Source organism: Meleagris gallopavo, chromosome 1 (genome assembly GCF_000146605.3).
Source record: "Meleagris gallopavo isolate NT-WF06-2002-E0010 breed Aviagen turkey brand Nicholas breeding stock chromosome 1, Turkey_5.1, whole genome shotgun sequence".
In the NCBI taxonomy this organism is placed as follows: Eukaryota; Metazoa; Chordata; class Aves; order Galliformes; family Phasianidae; genus Meleagris; species Meleagris gallopavo.
The window spans coordinates 137,023,714-137,043,487 of NC_015011.2; the positions used below are offsets into that span (position 1 = coordinate 137,023,714).

Genomic DNA, 19,774 nt, shown 5'->3' on the forward strand with positions numbered 1-19,774 from the left:
TAAATCAGGACACATTACATCTGCCATCTGCTTTCCATACATTGCTTAAACTCATCATCAGGAAACAGTTGAAATCAAATCTGCTATCAAGTAAGCTAGCTTTTATAAGAGTCCATTTGAGTTTTAACTTCTGTTTTTAAAAAGATTTTGTTGAGGTGGTAGATTTTCAGTTCCACTATTTTGTCCTTATGAAGCATTCTGTGGTACATTTGGCAAATTTGGCAGCGTGTTTCTGCATACAACATCTTTTCAAATTGTAATATTTGAAAACTGCCATCATTTCCTTGCAAATTAATCCTATTGCCATATTATTAGTCAGCACTGCACCCTCCTGATGTCCCAGGGCTGGGCCTCTCAGCAGTGCAGTCACAACCATGATGCTGCAGTAGAGGGTGGGCTACATTGCAAGCTGTGCCAGACCGCATGCAGCCCACAGGTTGGACATGCCTGCTATAAATAGTGGGGGAAAAAAAAAAAAGACTACTTTATTATGCTTTGGATAGCCAAAGACTACAGGCTAAGTATATTTGTCCATGTGACAACACAATATCACACAATATCTACACAATAGGAGAATTTATGAGTTAACTACACATCCTATGTTTGGCTTCTACTTGCATAAAGCGATGGTTCACATTTAAAAGTGCTTTATTTTAAAAAAGCACTGAGCAAACAATAATTGTGGTTGCAGCTGGAAGGGATCTCCAGAACCGGTCCAATTTTTGCACTCATTTTCTGTTTCAGCTAGGTTGACTGTACCTCAAATTCAACTACCAAGATACTACAGGACATTAACAAGAGCCCTGCTAAAGCCAAGGTAGCTGATGTCTACTGCTTTTTCATCCATACATCTGATCAAATCAAAGATGGTACTAGATTAATGGCATGATCTGCCCTCGTGGATCCATGCTGACTGCTCTAAAATATTCTCATCTTTCACGGAAGATAGGTCTTCCAACAGCTCACACCACTCACCTCTTCTCCTTGAAAAGGCTTTTCTGTAATCTTCTGGATCCTTCTCTCTTGAAGATGAGTGGGTAACAGTTACTATCTCCCAGTGATTGGGAATCTCCCACAACACCATGACATTTCAAAAAGACAGCAGTCTCCCACTGAAATCACCTCCTTCCCTCACCTCTCTCACACAAAACTCATCCAAGCCCATATTTTCCTACACCTATTTTGTTTGCTTGATATCCATCTGATCTTTCACTCCACTTAGTACTGCAGCTAGGCACAAGGACCTGAGAGCCTATGATTGGATCCTCTCAGAAAAGGACAAAGCAAAGAAAGCATTGATTATCTCATATTTTACCATACACTTAGTCATTATGAGATTGTTCAGCAACGTAGTTTTCTTCTTCCTTCTTTTCACTGTCAATACATAGCAACTTCTTGCTGCCCCTTCACACCCTTCAGTATAGATATAGTAAAACACAGACAACACCAGCAGAGCTCTGGCTTTCTTTAGTCTCAGCACATTGACAAACTGCTCTCTCCTGCCTTCATCTACTGTATGCTTTCCTTCTGCATTTGAACTTGGTCTGAGTACCCCTACCAGTCCTGGCAGGGTTTTGCCACACCTGTCTTCTCCAAACACAGGAGCTATCTGTTCTGATGTAGAGAAGGCTATTCTTGAGTATCAATCAGTTCCTCTGGGACACTTGGACCTCAAAAGCAGATTCCCATGGGATCTTGCTAAGCAGATCATCACTGATGCCAAAGTCAACTCCTCTGAAGTTCAGGGTTGTAGTTCTACTATTTGTCTTACTTACCCGGGGAGAAGTAGACTTTGAGAGTCCTGAATGGATTTCACTGTTTCCAGCAAATATCAGGATAGCTAACAACCCCACATTAATATGAGAGTCCACAAAAACAAGACTTCCTTTGGTTTTCTTAAGCAAGTTTTTTCATCTTCTTTATCAAGTTTGTAGCAGACATTCACAATATGGTCTGCTTGCAGAAATCACTGCCTTTCCTACACTGAGTCATTCTTGTTCTAGGATGGCGTCTAGCAAAGCTTTTGGCTCCACAGGCTGCATGCAAAAGAACCTGCCAGTGCTTATCCTCCACAACCCTGCAGTCAGCTCCCCTCCTTCCTGCAGCTCCTTCATCTGCAATTCAGCAACCCAACCACAGAATTCCTCCTTACTTGTAAGGACCCCACTACCCTGCTCCTACTGCCAGCCTCAAGGAATAGCACCAAGTATTTGTTACAGACCATGACATGAATGACCACATGTACACTTCTTCCATGTACTTCTAAATATTAATCTTGCCAGCAGTCACAAATTAATGATTAACATATGTTCATCTGCTCAAAGTCGCTTTTTCTTCACACTTACAACAGAGTTTACTAAGGAAGTAATAAGGTCATGGGACAACTTCTGCAATGAATATCATAACCAGTCTATAATATGTAACAGATATTACTCCTAAAGTACCTTCTGGAAATGCGGCATTGGCAATACATGCAAATGGACAAGCATCAACTTGAAATTATGTTTGAAAGAAATCATAGTACACAAGTGTTAAGGATCTCCATTTGATGTAAGGTCCTCAACGAAGTCTGACTGTGGCTCAGGAAGACTCTCCTGTAGTCACTAAACTAGACTCTTCACCACACGTGCATTATCAAAGAGCCACAGAGGTTGGAAGGGAGCTCTAATCCATCTCCTCTGCTACACAGAAAGCATCCAGGAGGGTACTGACTATCTCCAGAGAAGGAGAATCCAAGACCTCTCTGGGCAACCTGCTCCAGAGCTCCATAATCCCTCACAATAAAGAAGTTCATCTGCCGTCAGGCCTCCAATTAGTCTCTGCCCTGCCGATCACAACCCTCTAAACTCTGTCAGTCAGCCAGTTCTCAATCCACCTCACTGTTTGCTCACCCACCACACGCTTCCTAAGCTTACTTACAAGGATGTTACAGGAGACAGTGTCAAAAGCACAGAGAAACAAGAATTACCAACAAACATTTACATATCCATATTATTAAGACAAAACAAAATTTCCCTAAAAGAATGGAGGTTCTATTTTTAAAAGTTTATGAAGAAAAGCCTTATTCAAGTTACACAGCATTTTAAACCAGTGGAGGAAGTCAACTCCTAAAAGAAATGATAGTCTGATATCTATGCTGCTAAATAATTGAACATTTTAAGTCAGTACTGAAGCATACTTATTTTCATTCATTGGCCATATTAGATATGAACAGATTTTAATAAATGTTATTTAACAGCATCCTTCAGAACTTCTACTATAGAACATCACAAAACACTAGAAATGAGTAGTCCGAATACCAAGGAACTGGAAAAGTAATACACTGTTTGAGACCACTTTCCCTTACCTTTCTTTTAATTCTCAGGAGACAACAACGCCTGCCAAGGTAAGTAGAGAAGCATCACAATATCCATAGCTTGGCAAGTCACCTGATCCTTAAGCAAGCAGCTGTAACACGCTAAGAAAAGTCTGTCAAAAGAAGTGCCAACCAACGTGGTCTGGAAGATCACCTAATCACACCTGTTCTTAATGCAACACCACAAACTAACTGCAATCATTGGCCACATGCCAATACCCCACAGTGCTCAGTGGGGTCTTATCTGCATGCAATTCTACACAGTTGCCTCAGCTTCCATTCACATTCCACTCCTGCAGGGAGCCATTCTCAAACAGTTGTGTTATTGTGGGACCCAACCTCCATGTGTGTTCGCTGCACCAATCGCTGCGTGCATTTAAAGAGCCATGGCCCCCTGATTATAATCTAATATTACAAAGAAAATGTAATGGGAAAGGGATACAAAATAAATTAATGATTTCATAATGCTTATCCTAGAAAATCTGTTACCTGTAGACCAGGATTTTTATATTACTGGGAATTAAAAAAAAAAAACAGCCCTCAAGTATCATAAAGGAAGAGTACATATCAACTCCAGTCAGGCATCTCAAACTATTCACATGGAAGAAAAGATGAAGAACTGTGTCCTCCTCCCTCCTTTCAAAGCATCATCATCCACTGCCCCCAGCAGGTACCATCAGCATCATGCCTAATCTGTAATTGCTTCTCAATCAATGCTTTAGGAAGCTATGTATGGAATAAAATGGGCGAGAACAAAACTATAAGAGGTCAGTCTTAAAGACATGCTTCCCAGTAACTGATGTTCCATTACTACAGAAAGCGACAAGGGAGATGGCATGCACAAGCAAACTGCGTTGAAAGAGTGCCAAGAGCCCACATTACAGAAGGTTGCACTTTAACAATTTCCAATGCCCTACCTTACAAGGTCCATACATTACTATTCAACAGATGAGTCACTATTAAACACTACCTACAAAGAAGCCACAAGCAGTTAATGCAACACTACACATCAAATCCATACTTACAAACTCAGAATACGTTTGTAATGCCTGATTAGTACAGCAACATGGAAACAAACTGGAAAAAGGTGATCAAGCGATTTTGGTTTTGTGCTTCTGTATGTATTTGCTTTGATTTAAAACAAAAAAAACTGCAAGCTGTTACAGAAAACTCCTTTTTGGAAGCAATTTCAAACACCTATTAATAATACTATCATTTAGAAGCATTGCTTTATCAATTTCCAATGAAGATCCAAAATTAAGCTTCAAAGATGACTATACTGACCTAAAAGATTCAGTTTTAGCCAGACACTAAGAGACAAGTACCAAACTAAATATTATGACATATCTGGTTTTCACTACTCAAGTGAGCCAAGATACGAAAAACATTTCATTAGCAAATAGAAGTTTTATATCTCTTGACACTTAAAGGTCTTTCATAGGCAAAAAACCAAAACTTTTAATGCACTACTAATGAAAATCAATTTTTTCCACTGTACTTGCTTATTCACGCAATCTCAAATGTGCTTCCTGTCAACCTGACAGAAACTTGAGGGCCTTTCTAATAATAAATTTCCATTTATGGATAGTTATAATTGTGAGACATGATCAGACCAGCTGGTAGGAAAACATTCATACGTATGCAGGCATCAAGGAATACAAATATGTACGTTTCACATGAGGTTAAAAAAGGCAGTTGCTATTGAGTTATCCAGAATACCACATCTGTGAAAAAAATATTTATAAAGCAATCATAAAAACAGTGAAAAGCTTTTCATAAAGTCATTTAAAGTGGATTTTATAGATTCAATTTTGAACAGTTCACTTATTCTAAGAAAACTGACAGACTGACAATTTCCCAGTAACAAGTTATTATTGCAGATATGACTTTCAGATGACCACTATTCCTCCTCTGATTTCCCCCAGTACTAGATAAGATCAGAGGATATAGTTTCTTTTAAACAACCATCACCATATGCATTTGAAACAAACACCAAATGATTGTAGTTACCACTTAGAATTTAGTAGTAATAACGGGTAAAAGAAAGAGCACCTCAAACTCTTAAGATACAGTGCTGTCTTACTGCAAGCAACCAAATGAAAGAAAGATGCTTTATAAAAACTAGAAAGTATAACCTAAGACCACAATACCAATTAAAACAGTGATATATACATTCACTCAAGGACTTTGAAAGACTGTTCCACTTCCTAACCAGTTCTTCACACAGTCCCACCACATAGGTCAGTGCTGGGAAAAAGGAGAAGGGAAGGAAATAGGTATCAAGGATATAGGCTCATACTGCCTTAAATCAGTAATCTGTAATGTCTCACAAAAGACTAGTGGGAGCAGGTAATCTCCTTTCTGCTGGTCCCAACCACATGTTCAGATAGCATTAACCACAGCACTCATGAAGCCATGCAGTGAGTCGCATCAGTTTGCTGATGTGCATTTCTTTTCTTTGCACTCTTTTGGGACAGATAAGCAGCCTGGATCCATTTACCAAAAAGACTGCACATATACTGGTGCCAACAGAAACATCAGGTACACAGGAGATAGAAAGGTAAGAATGGGAAAGAATTATTCTTCATATACAGTGTAATTTCAAAGTGGCTATACCCCAAGCACTTCTGAAAACTATTCACACATACTGCCTTGGGTTTATCTCTGCCTGTGAGCCCTAATAGTAAAGGGAAATTCAGCCCAAGGCCTGCTAACTAGTTATTACACCCACACAGATAAGAAATAAGATTACTAAACAACATTGCTCGTGTGTAGCACTTGGAAAGAGATCGTACTTGAATGCACACAACCGCAGCTGATAGCAAATAGCACAGCTGGGACAATATAAACCACAGAAGCAGAAGTGAATCAGCACGTGAAAAAGTTGCTGCTGAAGACCTAGGTGAAGGAAGACGACAGGATAGAGACAGGGTATTCAAAGAGCCTCAAAAGGAGAGGGGGCTCCAAGGACCTTTTCTTCTCACCTCCAAGGAGGTGAGGCAGCAGAATATCACGCACCTCTCCACTAACCTCTCTCAGAAAGGAACACAGTATAGGTATTTTGGTCATGCTGACAATGTTTACCTTCATTAAAAAAAATAAAAAAATGCAAAACCACTGCACTTGCCAGCACAATCTCTGGAAAGAACCAAGGATCAACACAAGCAAAATAGACAAGAACAGGGACACACCGATAGACTTTTGGACAGTAATTCACTGTAATCGGCAGTAGGTCTGAGCCAGTATTATGGCAGCAGGAGCCATTGATCCAGAACTGCCAGTTTCAAGCAGTGTCATCAAGCCATGCTGGTTATAAAGGAGCTGCTTGCTGCTTCTTCATTCCCCAACAAAAAAAGCCATACATTCTCAAAGCTGAGAAATCTGGTGGCTTCAGCCCTTCCCAGTCTGCTTGCCAGGACTCTAAGGTTGAGGTGCATCTCTCCAAACAGGTCAGAGTCCTGCAGCCGGCACAGCAGCAGAGGTCACCTTAACTGATGGCTGACCTACTCCAAACTTATCTTCCTTCCAACAAAAGGCTCCAGCATTTATCAGACATTCTACTGAAATATTTTAGCATACTAAATCAGAAGAAAACACTAACTTGACAAATAAGGTGTCTGGTACATTCAAAGCACTGAAGCAACACAAGGTCAGAAAAATGCCCAGAAAAGCAAAACCATGCAAGCTAGCAACTACAGTAGCTTCAGGCAAGTGTACATCAGCATTTAAGTACAAGTCTTGAGTGTGAGAACAACTATAAGATTATCTTCCAGGCAAAACTCAGCAAAGTTCAGCAAATATATATCACACCACCACTAATGGGCACCAAGTCAGTACTACCAAACTGGACCTAATCCATAACAGCTAAGATGCAGACAACAAGGACACTGTATACAGATCAATCACTTCACTCTAGGCAGATATCAGTACCCACAGAAACACAGATACAGTCTACTGCTGCAGAGACACCTGGGCATTCAAATCACAGGTAGCTTGTGACCAAATTCCTGCATCTTATCATCCTAAAACCAACCATTTCCTCCAAATGAGCTTTATGCTAAGAAATTAATTTTAATCTGTATGTTGGTCCTTCATATAAGGAATTTGGTAATTAAATAAATCTTCACATAGTCCAGACGATTTCAATTCAATTCCCTCCTTCCAACACACACTTCCCACCTCCGAGGAGTATCCCAAAAGGTGTGCAGCATGATGCCTAAAGCTTTCTGCTCTGTAGCCTTCTTCTGCTCAACGTAACACCTTCATCCAAAATCCAACATGAGTAACACTTCATCTTAGCCATCAAATGACAAAGAATGTGTTTGTCCTTATTCCAAAGGTCATACACATTTTGTGTCATCCTATCACCAACTAAAAGGCATAGTCAGTTTTTGGAGAACTGCCTGAAACTTTGACCTTAGAGCTCTAGTGAGCCCCACTAAGTTACATAATTTTAGGAGAAATTTAAGCTTCTACAAGCAAACAAAAAAATACATCAGCAGCCTCCTCCACTCATTCACTTAGAAGTTATGGTACAGTTTCAAAAGAAAAAGCAGTCTGTGCTTGGCAGGCAAGACACAGTTTTGAATAAAAGTATGCTCCTCCCACAGAGATAGAGTATTCACAGGAAGATCAACACCAACATCTCATGCCATACACAAGTGTTGGTTATTTAACTCGGTAAGGCAAGGGGACAGAATAATTGACATTTCCACCATCTCTTGTAGAGAAATAAGCAGCATGCTGTCTTATCTTTGAAGCAAAAAGCAATTGACTTTATTATGGTTTAGCTGTAACACAAGACAAATATTGAAGAATGAGCAGAACACAAACCTCAAACCTGACCCCAGTGCTCCCTTTGCACGTCCTGGCACACTCTTATGCTGCACCACTTATTAAGAATTGATTGCTCCAGATACAGTACATGGGAGCAGAGAGTCCCCTCTGTACACTTTAGACATCAGTCTGGAAAACATGTTCTTAAACAAGACTAAAATATTAGCGTTTTCTTTTCCTATAGGTACTTGAACTAGATCTCTCTTCAGGTTATCTGAGCACAAACAAAGTGCCATTGGGAGGCAATGAGCTGTCAACATCCCCCACAGCAGGGGGGGGTGGAACTAGATGATCGTTAAGGTCTCCTCCAACCCAAGTCATCTTGTGGCTCTATGATTCTAAAATGCTTGAATCACCATTTTGGTAGCAGATGACAGATTCAAGTTTTGTATATTTACAGAAGCAATCAACAACAACAAAGTCAGTGTTCATCTACTCTGTGAAACCTCTGTATATCAGTCACCTACAAGCAAAGAAAACTCAGTTTCAGATAAACTTGTTTTTCAATATAATAATATTAGTAGGTTGTTTGTTTGTTTTAAGATTAATACAATCCACATCCCCCCTATAATATTTATTTTTGCCAACTACATTTCTTGAGAACAAAGAACAGACATCATCTTGTTAAGCTGTAGGGAAAAAAAATCTTCAAAGTTATGTTTTTATTGTTTAAGTCAAAAGCTCAGCTTGTTCACCCAAATTCATTCTGCTCAATACAGACTTGCTATAGCAGCTTACAAACTTAATCAGCTTCGCATTTCCTCTAAAGCAGCTTCCTCTCTACTTCCTTCTGAAATATGGCTGCAGACTTACTTCAAGCTTAAAAAAAGATAAGTTTGCATTATAAATCTTCAGTATAATCCAAGTCCTTGGATTTCCCCTGTTTTCCTTCAAAGGCCAAGATTTCATGTGAACAGATGAATACTGTGCAATTAATTACATCAATAAAAGCATTTGCATCATTTTTGCCCTTATACAATCCAGCAGAAAAAGGTATTTCTCAAAAGTTAAACACTTAGCATACTAAAAGACTGTAAGCACAAACATCTCTAACACCTGAAGCCTAGTGAGTGATACAAAAATTGCATTAAAGGGGCAAAACCAGCTGCCCAGTACTCCATGAAGTTTTAGTAGTTTACATTACTTTCCCATGGGATTTTTTCAGTCATTTATAGTTCATTGCTTCATATGGCTATAGAATCCCTGCTGTGTTAAAAAATGCCAAATAAAATTATATCTCATTCACTGCTTTATGCTATACCTTCTTTTGTTCAGATCCAATTAGTGAAAGCCTGTTCTTCATTTATCATACTTTTAGCTGATTACATTAGGCACTACAATAGTTCTCTAGCTTTCCTCGACAATGTTTGCACCATCAGTGTTACATTTATGGTTGAGGAGGCTCTTTCATCTTAACCCTCTATTCCAATCAGTTCAGGGGGAAAAAAGTACATACGATTACTCTTTTTTCACTGAAAATTCTTTGCTTGTTTCTCATCCCAAAAATAATCCCAGATGTTTGCATTAAATTCAAATGTCCAGATTCTATTGGTCCCTACCTATCCAAGCATAAAGAATTAGTGCTTCACAATTTGAACTCTGAAGAAAAAGTAGCATTTTGCACAGTTTGTCAGCTTCTTTCCTGCTCTTCCCCAAAACATAATAAAAAGTATTAACCAAGATTGTCAAGACTCCAAAATGCACAAATTGCAACCTACTTTCCTGAACACATACAGTACCTCTTGGGCAACTTTGTTCTCTAGGAGTGTCTCACTAGTCACCTTGCCAGATTGCTCTCCCCTAAACTACACTGATTTTACTTCAGAACATTTGTTAAAGCAGCAACTTCTTTTCTACAGCATAAATAACACCAAAAATTATCTTTCTGCTCATTCACATCCCTTAGGCAGTGTAAATGTAATCCAATCCTATTTAATATCATTTCCAGCTACCTACAATTTCACATTAATGCACAATAATAATGCACAATAACTCACAAACCCCTGATGTCACTTATATCCTTTTAAGCTTTAATGTTGCTGTCCTATCACTATAGGAATGATTATTTTTAGCCTATAGGAATCCTTCAGATCTTTGGCTTTTTTTTTTTTTTTAAGTGGTACCAGACAGTATTTTATTCTTTATTTCCCTCCCTCAAATAAACATTAGCTGGCTCTCAGCAGGCTGTTCAATTTTTGCCATATTCCCAATTTAGAACAGTCCTTTCTGCTGCTTTCTGCTCACAAGTTGCCATAGTTTTAACTTCTGGGGTCAACATTCTCGTGTACTTTCCTAGCCTAGTTATCTTTTATTAATATGTATATTTTTGATGTCAAAATGAATACTGCTTTAACAGCACACAAAACTTTGTTCTATAGCAACCGAATCTGGAGAGTAACAGTAGTAGTTTCACTCAAAGCATGTATATATTTCAGCTATTCTCACCACCTCCATTTAACACTGAACTCTACAAAGATGTCAGTTCTTACATTGAAACATTTAATGCTAGGACATGCATATTAAACAGAAGAATTCCAAAAAGTCTTCCAGAGTGAAGCTTTTGGAGTAAAAGCTCACTAGCGAATTAATCAAAAAAATCAACACTTTTACAGGTAAATGTATCATTTCTACACAAACACCAATAAAAGTACCTACTAGAATCATTTAAGCATACGGCACTGGATAGGGAATAAACTAGAAGCTGTTATCAAAGAGTTTGAATTGCTAGATGCTTTGTGTTTGGGGTTTTTTTGTTTGTTTTTGTGAGTTTCTCTTTACATAGACACACTAAAGCTACCCTACTTCAATTTCAGTTGTTTTCAACCAGAATGACGGAAAGGAAAGCCAGAAAGATGCAGAAGACTGACTAACATGCCTTCCTTTTAAAGTTACTTGTACAAGAGAATTGGTACCAAGAATATCAGGCTACCCACATTTTAGTAAGTAGCTACACATAAGGGGTTTTACCTGCATCTCAGAGGTTGCTCTACCTTCTTCAAATCATTATGTTTTTAAACACTTCATTAAAAAACATTTTTGTAAACAGTCCCTGTATACTCATCACTTGAAATCAGGTCCCACTATTCTTAGTAAAGACAAATAGCTTTAGGACGGGCTGGTGATTGAACCTTTATATTTATTTCTGCCTTTATTCCAGTGATTATCACCATTAAAACAACTGCCTATGACATTCCTTGCTTTTGCAACACAACTCTAGGAGTGAGAGAAGTCTGGCTTAATTCTGTCAAGTAAAAAAAAACCAAAAGCAGATTCACAACTCTTCTACAGAATCCCACCACTAAGCAAACATTTTCCTCCTATGAATTCATTCAGCAGGTTGTATTAGCTGCCAAATCTGATTTCAGCTTGACATCTTGCCACTGCTGGTTCAACCAAGTAGTTACCTGCTGATGCAATCTGAACAGAAATAAACAATGTATGTAAGCCAAGTTTGTCACTACTTTATGATAAGTAGTGCAGTTAAACAGTTTGGCCTCTGGACTCATCTATCCTAACTAGGCATCACGCACATCTTTGCAATGGCCACAACAACAGTGAATGACTGGAGATATCCTAGTCATTAAGTCATTAATTCGGATTACATTAAGCTATTTCCACAGTTACACATCCAAAGAAGTGATTAAAAGAGATATGATAGACACTACAGCGGTTGTTCCAAAAGTGATGCCTCCTATTTATTCCCATGGAAACTACAACAGATATCAAGAGCACGATAACATTATTTGATAGAGTAAATTCTCAGCTACAAAACAATACTCTTCAATATTAAATTAAATTAATTTTGCTAGCGATAACAACAGCCTGCATGTCATGCTCATAAAGATCTGCACCAACAGAGGTGACCCACTGCTGCTGTCACTGCTGAAATGTACCACCCACCACCTCACTGCGCTCACATCCACTGGTTGGCCTCCATAACCATTCAGTAAGCATCAATGAATGTCAGAAGATGCCACTTTTTCTGCATTGAGGAATTTAATGACACCCCTTTGCTTCACATGCACTTCCCTGTCAGACTGCCCCTACATTGCCATTGGTCACACAGCAACAAAACAATGAAATATTGATGAGAAGGCTCAGTCTCTAACTGCTGTCAACCAACATCCACCTCTGACATTATGGGCCAACATAATAAAATAGAAGGCATTAGTTTTGGAGTAGCTCTCACACAGTTAGACCAAAAAACACTTATGTAAACAGCATCTGTATTACTACCATGTTTTAATCAGTTAGAACAGTGTTTTAAACAACCTTTCTCACTTTCCTTAAATACTAAAAGCTTCTTCAATGCACCCAGCTCATCCATAAGTTGCACAGCTCGATTTGTTGGCCTATCTAAGGATCCAAAGAAGCTAAGCAGGCAATACTTAACCCTCATAGAATTGCTAGCATTATCTTTGTCTGTAAACTCAAAGTGTCAGCATCTCATTCCACATGTTAAGGTTATGAACTGTTCTGAATACCTTGCTGAATTTCTGAGACACCAGCTTGAATTTACTTTCTCGTATGAACTATTATGAATTAAACACCCTACATATATATATATATATATTAAAGTTAAGATGGCACAGTAGATTGAAACAGAATAGCTATTATATTTTCAGTTCTCTTTGTAACGCATCACTGGTACTCCCTTCTGTAAGGTCATGAGTTGTACTTTTTCCTGTCATTATTATTACCTCATTATAATCTTCAATCTCAGTCTTTACATATTATTTTCAAATATTCCATACTCTCCAGTTCATAGCAGTGCCCATACAATAAAAATAAAGCTATCCAGATGCACTAGAAAGACCAATTCATTTTTCAAGTCTGTTACCAACTGGTAAAAGAACATCACAGAATCACAGAATTGTAGGGGTTGGAAGGGACCTCTAGAGATCGAGACCAACCCCCGTGCCAAAGCAGGTTCTCTACACCAGGTAGGTGGCCATTGCAAAGACATGCTGTCTTTTTTAAAGGAGTTTTAAGAAGTTTAGTCTATTTTCAGAATTCATGCCAACAAACAAGGTTATGCAACACTGCTAAACAACAGATCCATTTATCCAAACAGCAGATACCATATATAAAAGATGGAATAAAAGTATACATTAGCCTGCTTCTGTCTTACCAGAAGGATCATGGATTTTATGAGTAGTTTGTATTTATTTCCACTTAATCCTTGGCTTCCAGAAGAATGAGGATTTAAAGTGCCTGACACATGTCTATTAAGAAATCATTTCTCAATCCACAAGCTACTGTATGCTTCTAGTTGTGGCTACCAGTTAAAACCCAGAGCAAGTGTTATTATTCTCCAGCACCTAAAGAAAACTATTACTTGGCGCAGAAATTCATTTGACTCATCTGAGAATAATCTGGTTTCAGACCATTATTATACCCACAGTCTATTTATTTGAACCAAGCAAAAGAACTTAGACAACAGCTGTGTCAGAGTCCAAAGTTTTCAACAGTTCTCATCTCTCACTCAAATCTGAAAACAACAAAGTTCTCCTAACTAAACTTTCCTAAATTCCACGACTCATGCTTCAGTTTTTCAAGTGCTGGTGAACCTAAGTCCTGCCATGCATAAAATTCACATTTTTTTCCTTTCATCTTGCCTAGGACTTCTCCCATTAAATTGTAACATTGGTTTTCAGCTCCCAATCCCCATAAGCAATTCAAAACCTCTAGTCCTTACCCCTGTTGCAGTTCCTGCAGGCAAAAAGTAATAAGATGTATAGTCTTGTTGACTGTAGAGAACAAGTATGAATATACTTGCTGTTGTATGCTGTAACCGAATTAAAATATTTTAAAATAAACTGCATAGAAGACTACAAGACCTAAAGAAGGGTAAGCATCTAGACAAGTACCTTCCCTGTCTAGAGAGCCATTTTACTACTTTCCTGGCACACTGATGAATACACTTCAATATCTGTGTCAAATGCAACAGCTCTGGCATGCTTGGTCAGCTATCTGGTAGGAGGGAGTATTCCTCTGGCAAGCAGAAAGCGTAAGTTGAAGGTAACAGGTAGAAGAACCATTCATACCAAGTCCTCCATCACCTGCAAACCATTTTTAATTACCCTTGGTGCTCATTAGCAAAACAAAACTTTGGTTTAATTGCCACTCCTGCTGCACAGAGCAACTACCTATCAGGTGTTACTGTATGCATCAATTCAGGGAGAGAACAAAGAGCAAGATAACATATATAATGATCAAAGCACCAGAGAGTTCAAACCACATACTGCTAAATACTTGCCCAATCCATCCCCTACCACAAGTACCTCCCCTCTTAAGCACATGGAGGAAAAGGACATATGTTTCAAAACCTCAAACATGCCTAGCATTATATGAAGGCTTGTTGCTTAATAGCTGCAAGTCATCTTGAACCCTATCTATCATTTGCATTCAAGCATTACTTACAGCATTTGCATCAACGTCGCTGTGTATGGCAACAGTTTTAATCCCCATCTTCTTGCATGTTTTGATGACCTAACACACAAGAAATGAAAGCTATCAATATTCAAAACATAAATAGCTTAAGAATAAACTACAAAAAGAAAAAACTTAGGATTACATACTTACTCGGCATGCAATCTCTCCTCTGTTGGCAATAAGGAGCTTTTCAAAAGTCTGAAGGGAAAAGAACAATAAGGACCTTGAGAGGTGAACACATTACAAGTCTCCCTCCCTTCAGAAACACATTCCTTTCTCCTCCACTTCCAATAAACACTGGCTTACCCAGAAGCCTGCAACTCTGAGTTCACCTAGTTTAAAAGGGTTCTGCTGATTTATCAATAATAATATAGCACAAACCGTGTGCTATCCTAGATATGTACTACTACATACACAGGCTCAGAACAGATAGATAGACAACTCACATCACCATTCCCTGGAGTTCCTTACCATGCACAGTACAGAAATTAGAACCCTACGAAAGCTGTAGGAAACAATCAAGTCCAGGGAAGAGACATTCACAAGCATTGCCAAACAACAGCCTTAATTCCCAGAAGTATTCAAGTTGCATATATTGAATGCACACAAGATACTCAAAGGAGGCAAGCTTCCCAGGGATCTACTTCTCCCCCCAGAATCTCAAACACATAAGGACTTCCACGTGGTCCCTCCCAGCTCTTGCTGAGTTGGTACAGGCCTCAATCCCCATTATGGCTAAGTCATGTGAAGAGCCTGGTAAACTCCTATACTGCCATCATGACATCGTTACACACTCAGTATTAAGCAGCAACCAAAGTGCAACAAAACAGCAAGTCACATTATAGTAGGCATGTGAAATTCGCTGTCACCTTTCACAGTCCATTGCACTTGATGCTGTAAATACATCTTAGAGGCATGATAGAACCACTGAAGAAAGGGATAACAAGCTGTCAGAAGACAATCAGCCTTACATCCTAAACAAAATTTTTCCATTAAGAAACTTGAGAGGAGCTCCATGTAGAAGCCTCAGTCCTGACTGTAAGCACTATTGCTGCTATACAAGTTCATTTCCAACCAAGGAGGTTCAGTATCAAACACAGATATCATCAGAAGGGACAATCCTGCCTGACTGCACAGTCACCCCACTGCTTTTCCTACTTTAGATGTAGTGGTGATGCATCTTCAGGATGCATCAGTTCAGTACACGAATCAAACAGCCCTACTCTGCCTCTTGAGTTCCAAATCACAAACAGAACAGAAAGCCAGCAGGCTCCTCCCCTTCATGGGCATCCCACAGTTGCTCCAGATTAGTTTTATCTAACCATATCCGAAGACATTCTATAGCTGCTGTACCTCCCCTACGTAGAACAGCTGTTTCCCATATCATCCAGGCGAAAACAAAGCATCGTCAGTGCATCAGCAAAACTGTTCATTATCCCTACAATCATCAGGTTTGTGGAAGGGATAGATAGAATGGAGAAAGGAACTGTAATACCACCACGGGAATTTCCACTGGCAGACTAGGGTGGAACAAACAGCTGTACACAAGGTGCACTTGACCAAATTTATTATATTTCTTCAAAGTCAGGGCTGAGCTAGCATCTGCTAATCAGTTCCAGAATATTACCATGTGGTAACAGCATACAGAAATTAAGACGAGCTGCAGCAAGCTTGCATGGTAAACTCAGCCAGATCTGCCAAGGAATGCACACCTCTGCTAAGCACTCAGACACATTTGCACCCTGTGAATATAGACCACAAACATTCTTAAGCTAAGTCAATTATCAGAGGTACAAACATTGCAAGAACACAAATTGTTCCTGAAATTAAACTTCAGCATGCCAGGAACCAAAGCTCTTTAGGCATAGACTTGAAGGGAATTTAAAAAAAAAAAACTGCCAATACTTAGTGTAAGGAGTATAACAATTCAAATACTTCAATGGAGTTTTCCACAGAATTGTCAGAGTTGGAAGAGACTTTTAAAGGTCATTTAGTCCAACTCCTCTGCAGTGAACAGGGACATCAGGTTGCTAAGGTCCAGCCTGGACACATTTTTTGGTCTAACAGTTACATTATTAACCAAGTATGCTCACATAACAAAACAAGACTTTCAGTATTAGGATGTTATGAATATCTGCCATTTAATTTTTCAGTTCTGCAATATGAATACTAACAAGAAGAAACTGCACTCTTATTTCTGCTGTTAACAACAAGATCAAAGTCCAGCAATTAAAAAAATTTTATTCACATGCTGCCTTCAAATAGCACGCAGCATTTCTTTATGTAATTTCCGCTAATTAGTACGCAAAAAATCTGATACTAGAAGTCCAATCGTTACAAAAACAGCAACACTGAGGGGAGAAGGCAGAAAAGACCTTGAGCTACTTGTGGAAGCCACTGTTTGGAGTGATGCAGCTTTTAGTTAAGAGACATCTAAGACCTGATTACCTTGTCTCAATGTAATTATGCCTATAGAAAAGGAATAGAACCTTGATTAAGTAAAGACTTTGAGAATACAGGAAGCATTTAGTTAATTACTTCAGGAGAATTTTCCTGAGAATTTTTTCTGTTAGCCACAGTTCTAGTTACATACTGGTATTTCTCTCTGTTTTCTAATACTGTTTCACTCCTAAGTAATTGCACCTACACCGGTAGATACAGGCAAATCCATGCTGAAACACCGGCATTCATGCCCTTCAGCAAGAGCACACCTCCAGCCACGCTATTTTTTCAAGTGTGTTACTTCAGCAGCTATGCCAAGACAGTTGCCCACAGGAAAAGTTTTCCTTGGCTAGCAACTGTAAGCTGAGATTGCTACTGCATCAATCTGTCAGCAAGTCTGACAAAACTCAGACAAAATCCAAGATGTGGATTTAGCACACCCTGCAAACCTCACACATCCATCTTTATCCAAGCTCTGAAGTTTTCACTCTCACACATGAGTAACAAGTTCAACTTAGACAAAGCGCATTTGACCATCTAACAAACACATTACTAGTACTGCATTTTCCATATCTACATGAACATATTTACATGTATACACACACAGTGGTGGTTTTTGCCTATACCTCCTATACCATGTACAACATTAAGAATAGCTCTGTCAAAAGGAAAACATGTTCCGGTTAGTATGTAACTTCCCCAAGCTCTTAACCACTTCTCCAACCTTTTAAGTCGTGCACTTGAGACAGTATCCAATCTCAGTAGATTTACTACATTAACACTTAGTAATTCAGTGACTGCAATTCAATGACTGCAAAGGGGTTATACTGGGAGAACTGCCATTGTTAAAAGCAGCACAGAGGAGAGCTTTGAAAGTCAAATGCCAACGTTACAGTAAAACATCAAAGAGAAAACATGCACTATACTACTTACCTTTTCATTTGGATCATACACAGCAGAATACAGCTTATGTGATGTTTTAAGGCACCGTCTTGAACAAAGCATTTCACACTGCAGAAGAGAGAGGGAGTTACACGTTTTTTTCTCCCGCTACTATATTCTAGCAAGACAGAAACAGTTCATATACTGACATCTTGAGGAAAATCTTCCATATCATTCCCTTCCCCTCCTTCCACTCCCCCACAACGGGGATGGATGCTGGCAAGGATCTGCCTCCCCACACAATAAACAGTAGCTAAGGACAGTTCAGAAGCCCTAGATAGAAGTCATTCTTCAGACCATAAATGATTTCTAACAAACTTGCTACCTCATATTTCCTTCTTGTTTCAAGGAACACTTACCAATAAGTTCTCTAAGAACACACATACATGTATCTGTACACACTGGGGGTGGAGAGAAGCCCTCATCGCTAGGGAGCTGTTAGGTACACAGCAGGCAATGGACTAGGCCAGAACTGCTATCAAAAGAACAACAGACTTGAGAAGCGAGTTTGGCTCCCAGTCTTTTCCACCACAATCCCATGATGATAGTGGTCTAAGGAAGAAAAACCTTTTCTCTGGGCTCACATTCCCTTATTTTTTCACAGCTACACCTCTCCCACTTTGGAACAGCACTGAGAGCAATTCCAGGTGATTCCATAATCTAGCAGGTCACTCATGCTACACCACCAACTACCTACAATTCTGCACTTCTTCATCTGAGGATGTGACAGTACAAGCTGTTTCAGGCAATGAAGAAGGAAAATACCTTGAGGATCAGAATTCTGCCAGCTACAACCACAGCTATCAGCTGGCCATTATGCCAGCTGCACCTTCAGTGACTACTGTTACCTAACTCCCGTTAGAGGGAGGAGCAAGGACAGTTTCCAGACTATATTCCCTGAACCTCCATACATACATGCAGTTATACAGGTGAGTCTCTCTAATACAAGACCCTATTAATGGGGGTGCCTGTAGCACCACAAATAGTCTGAAGTTAGTCATACAGGACACACCATCATATCTAAGAGTGCAGCTGAGATTTATATCTCATGTTACTTTGATTGCTCAACCACTCTTTTGGCATGAGATTTAGATCATATCAGTAACCTGTTACACAAACCTAAACACCATATCTCCCTATTCCTTCCACTGGATTTCTAGGTTTTGTTGCTCATTGTCCTAGGTGTCTCATTTTGCAGTTTTAAGTAATTGTCAGTTGAATAGGAACCTCAACTGCACCTCAGACAAGTATAGAAGGAAGGATCCAAACAGAACCTTCCGCAAAACTCCACCTCCAAAGCAGCACATGGTCAGGTTGAAACACTCACCAGTGAAGAACGGGTGGATTTTAATCCCTTCCAGATGAAGTGATCTTAGATCTGTTTCCCACATTCTGGCAAGCACTCAAGCGTTACAAGAAGAGTCAGGCACAAGTTCACTGCTGACATCTGTCACTTCATTTTGCAAGAGGCTTATGAGCAAACAGTAGGTATACTTATAGAGAAACTTACTGCATCTACCACCACATAGGAGCAACTGGAGATCACAGCAGCTATATCCAAACCTACCTTGATTCCTAACTATACGTTCCCATGGCACCACAGAGACTGAGCCCCTCCTCAAATGGGTTTCCACAGCCACCACTGATCCCTAATGCACAATTCCTGGTTATTTAGCTTTTTCACTACTAGCTTAGGTGTACCCACTTCTCTCTACCAAATGAGGAATGGAAACTACCCAATTTACCCCAAGGCACTGGGGGGGG

At 39.4% G+C, this 19,774-nt stretch overlaps 1 long non-coding RNA gene across 1 annotated transcript; it reads right to left on the reverse strand.

Annotated features, from left to right (window-relative positions):
- Window positions 1-14,654: 14,654 nt before the first annotated feature.
- Window positions 14,655-18,085, reverse strand: LOC104917409. The gene is made up of 3 exons (XR_004158854.1): window positions 18,002-18,085; window positions 14,777-14,824; window positions 14,655-14,683 (listed from the first exon to the last, which is right to left on the reverse strand). It is a non-coding gene; the product is annotated as an uncharacterized LOC104917409 (long non-coding RNA).
- Window positions 18,086-19,774: the final 1,689 nt, after the last annotated feature.